At 48.1% G+C, this 4,784-nt stretch overlaps 1 long non-coding RNA gene across 1 annotated transcript in view; it reads right to left on the minus strand.

Moving 5' to 3' along the window:
• The window catches only part of LOC102974031 (uncharacterized), a 49,285-nt gene extending 45,200 nt beyond the window's left edge, over window positions 1-4,085 (minus strand). The window contains exon 1 of the long non-coding RNA XR_008617064.1: window positions 4,048-4,085. This is a non-coding gene — a long non-coding RNA (uncharacterized lncRNA). The remainder of the gene's footprint in view (window positions 1-4,047) is intronic.
• Window positions 4,086-4,784: the final 699 nt, after the last annotated feature.

Raw genomic sequence — 4,784 nt, forward strand, 5'->3', positions numbered from 1 at the left:
GGAGCCTGTGCTCCGCAACGGGAGAGGCCACAACAGAGGGAGGCCCGCATACCACAAAAAAAAAAAAAAAAAAAAAAAAAAGACAGGCAGATCATAGAGGAAGGGCAAGAAGAGAAGGCAAATCATGGTCTTGTCTCTCTATGAGCACAGCTCAATCATTCAACAAATTTTTTTTGTATGCAAAACCCTGAGCCAGATAATGTCAATAGTTGGTGCATTTAGTGTATGAAAGAATGAATGTAAAGGTCTCCAGGTACTTGCTGTGGAATTTGGTGGAGACAAAAATAACTAACTTGCGTTACATCCACAGGGGAAGTAGAGAGTTGTTTGTGTCTTTAAACTTTACAGAGTAGCATTTTCTGTATTACTCTGCTACTTTCAGTGAACATTGTGTGTTCAAGATTTATCCATATTGATTCTTGTAGTTCCAGTTCATTCATTCTAACCATTGTATGAAAACACCTAAATTTATTTCTCTATTCTCCTTTTGAGGGGCATTTAGATTATTTTCAATACTGTAATGTTAGAAACAAATAATGCAGTGAACATCCTTTTATCTGTCTCTTTGAGATTGCATTTGAGAGTCTCTCTAGAGTTTACATCAGGATTTCTTAACAGTTGGCTCTGGATAATTCTTTGTTGGGCAAGCGGTGGGGGGACAGAGTGGACTGCCTGTAGGATGTTTAACAGCATCCCTGGCCTCTATCCACTAGATGCCATTAGCATCTGTCCCCTCCCCAGTCCAAATCAAAAATATCTCCAAAGTTGCCAAATGTTCCCTGGGGGGTCAAAACCACCACCAGTTAAAAACTACTGGTATATATGCCCAGGAGGGAACTGCTAAGTTGTGAAATATGAACAATTTACCTCTATTAGAGTCTGTCAAACTGCTCTCCAAAGGGGTTGTACGAATGTGCACTCACACCAGTTGTACCTGAGCCTTCATTTCCCCACATCCCCATGACGCCAAATACTGCTTTAGACCTTAGTAATTTGGACAGTCTGATGGATGAGACTTGGTATTGATATTTATTTTAATTTGCATGCCCATCTTTTTTTTTCAAAGATGATAGCAATTACACTGATCTAGTCCTTCTTAGAAGCTATGCTGAGCCTTTGTTGACAGTCTCCAAAAAGGAAAGGAGCTAAATCTGCTGGCCCAGCACAGAGAATCTGGAGCTGGAATCTGCCTGCTGAGCATGCAGCAACAGAACTGGTCCTCCACCCCATCCCAGACTAGCTCCCTCCACCAAGAAGGCTGGGAGGAGCCCCAAATGGGACACAGCCCTCTGTGCTGTGGGGAAATGTGAGCAACTTGCATCTTTTCTAGTCTACCTGGCCATGGGAGCAAATACAGAGATTAGAAGGGGTAGGGAGGTGGTCTCTCTTGCCGGGTACAGGGGGCTGGGAATAATAGTACCCTCAGTGTCCCACCCAAAGCCCACCCCAGAGGAGCTGCTGTAGCTACAATGGCTGTGATGGCATTTATAAGCAGTGGCAGTGGGCAGGTGCAGTTGAGAAAGCATCAGGAACAGGTAACTACATGGACAGTAAGTGAAGGGCAGCATCAAAGGTGAGCATCTCCCCAAGCTCAGGTCACAAGGCATCAGGCCATGACTCATGAGCATTGGCAAACGCAGCAGTGAGGACGGTCTGTAAGACCCCACACCCCACCAAGGATAGAAAGAGAGAGGGAAGAGGCAAGCAGTTGTGCCAGCTGCAGAAAGGCACGTCCACCTATTGGCTCCATTGTCACACCACCACATCATCCTTTACTTGTAAGATAGAAGAGGATATGTGGGGGACCCACTGTCAATACGACACATCATTTCATGTGTTAGTTGAGCAACCTGCTTAGACTGTAAATTCTTTAAAGGTAGAGATCGTGTCATATGATCCCTCCATATACCTCACAACAGTTAGCACAAAGCTGGGTTCATAAGTTTTTTGTTTTTTGTGGGTTTTTTTGAGGTACGCAGGCCTCTCACTGTTGTGGCCCCTCCCGCTGCGGAGCACAGGACAGGCTCCGGACACGCAGGCTCAGCGGCCATGGCTCACGGGCCCAGCCGCTCCGCGGCACGTGGGATTTTCCCGGACCGGAGCACAAACCCGTGTCCCGTGCATCGGCAGGCGGACTCTCAACCACTGCGCCACCAGGGAAGCCCGGTTCATAAGTTTTTAATAACAACTGTTGGATCATATTTCTGGGAGCCAAATGGAAATAGTAGCATAAAATGGATTTAATAGCCTGTTGCACACACCCACACCAACACACCCCTGTTAATTTCCAAAAAAAATATGAAGTGCTTTCAACAGTATGACCCCATTTCTTTTCCCAAAATATCTATAAAGTAAGGAGACAGGTCTGATTCACCCACTTTACAGATAGGGTAATTGAGATCTAACACTTTTTATTGACTTGCCCCTAATGGCATATACTCAACACTGAAACCCAGGTCTGCTGGCTTCCCATTGAACTACACCCCAGTGCTGTGTGCCCCTTGCGTCCTCCCTGTCCCCGGCCTCTGGCACCACTGAGGTGCTCCAGACACATCATTGCTTTTGTTCTTAATAATGCAAACCATCAACAAAGGCCACTTCTGACATCAACAGGGTATGGCACGTGATAGAACATGGCAGGATGACCACTAGGGGTCTGTGAGCACTGAATTGCCAGCCTCCATGTTCACTGAAGAAAATCTATGGACCAGTGTGTAGCATTTGGGGGAGAGGCAAAGACTGCAGAAAAGATGAGTGTCTGAGCAACAAGAAAGGACTTCAGTGGAGAGTTTTGGGGAAAACTTAACAATCACACCTTGGTGTTAATGTAAGTATATGGAGAGGTCAGGTAGGGCACTCCATGAGTCCGTGAAAAAAAAGGAGAATGTTAAATCCTATTAAAATGGGATTATTGTAAATCCTCAGATGCTGCTGTTCTAAAACTTTTGAGAGGGAGGAATTTGAAGAAAAGTCCTTGACTCTGAGCTTCCACTGCAGGGGCACAGGTTCCATTCCTGGTTGGGGAATCCCGCATGCTGAATGCGACCAAAAAAAAAAAAAACCTTGTTAAGAAAAGTCCTTGAGGAAAAAAGAATCCTATCTTGCCAACAGATCTCTCCCTTTGTAAAATCTATGAGCTAAAACAGGACCCATGTGAAGGCTGGGGGCTGTGAGACTGTGCTAAGTTTTATTCTGAGTCCTAAATTGCTTTACTGATAGTAATTTTAAATGTCCCTAGAATCTAGTTGTTATCCCTAGCACCTAAACCAAGAATGGGGGACTGAGATTAACTGTGGGGAAGTAACTCTCATTCCTTCTTTATTAATATCTAAAATAATATCATTTATTAGGCATTATGCTATTATTAGCATTTTTCATTGGTTAAAAACTGAAGTTCAGAGAGGTGAAGTATCTGCTCGAGGTCACACAGCCAGTAGCATGGCAGAGCTGGAATTGTACCCTGTCACCGTCTCTAGAGTCTTAATCTTGATGCTACTGTGCTAGGTTCTTTGAATATGTATGTGTGTATGTTTGTGTGCATTGAGGTGGGGGAACAAAGTTATTCAAAATGCTTTCTCTTACAAAGCTTACGTCCTCAGAAATGTATACTAAGTCTAGGAGGTTGGTGTCAATAGGTGCAGTGTAATAAAGCGGATGGTTAATTTGGTTTTAGAGGATGGGTGACTGTAACACGGCCCTAGGAGGGCGTGAGCACACACAGATATACAAGAAGAAAACGAAGAGGCCCCGAGTAACAAACTTGGGAAAATAAACGCCCAAATACAGAGCGACATTGGAGAGAGGACCGAGGAGGTTTCAGAAGCCCGGAACCTCCAAAATTGCTCAAGAAAGGCTGCACCAGCCCTGCAGTCGGTCAGGCTGTGAGGAAGGCCTGAGAAATGGGGGAAAGACCTAAGCTTTAGGGACCCGAGACGCTCTAGCAGCAGGTGGCGGGAGGGAGGGGGGTCCCGGCACAGAGGCCGCCACTCCTCGGCCCCTCCCCCGCCTGCCCTTTCCTGGTGAAAGGCCCGATTCTCCGCTACCTACCCGCGCAGCACCTCCACTCCGAAAACGCGTACGGTCCCGCCTCCCGCCTCGCCCCCGCCCCCACTTTCTAACTCCTCTGCCAAACCTCGACATCAGGGAGTGCTTTGATTGGTCCGCTGTGCCCCACGGCCAGCCAATCAGCAGCTTGTTACCAAGGTGGGGGCTTCCCAGAGGGGGCGGAGGCTGCGGCACCACCCAGTTGCCAAACTAGGAAAACCAGCTAGCTAGCGCGTTTGGTCGCGTTTCAAGGTCCCAGCCAGCATCTCCGTAGGGACTGAGGGACGTGGATGATTGGCCGCGGGCTCCTCCCTCTGCGCACATCCGGGAGGGAGGGAGCCAAACACCTGCCTGCCCTCACGCCCGCAGCCTCCCCGCAGCACCACCCTTGCCGTTTACGTCTGAGTCCGGTCGGCCCGCGCGGGATCATCCTCGGCTGTCCCCGACCGAAAGCCGTCGCCGTTGCCCCCCAGGCGTGTTGAGGACGGGAGAACTGCCTCGCTGGAAGGTGCAGAAAACAAGCCCACCTCACACGTTTGAGGCCGACCAGACTGAGAAGTGAAGACAGGCTGAGATGCTGTATTGCACTGTGTACCCCACGGTGACCAAGTGACCAATTCATTCCACATGACCTTGTGGCCCGGGCGGGGCTAGAGTGGGGAAAGCCCCAAGAAGCAGAAGACTCAAATCTCAAGTCCCCTAACCCCTTTGAATTGGTCATCCCATCAGTAAAATAGGGC

This window comes from Physeter macrocephalus, chromosome 4, assembly GCF_002837175.3.
Source record: "Physeter macrocephalus isolate SW-GA chromosome 4, ASM283717v5, whole genome shotgun sequence".
NCBI classification, from domain to species: Eukaryota; Metazoa; Chordata; class Mammalia; order Artiodactyla; family Physeteridae; genus Physeter; species Physeter macrocephalus.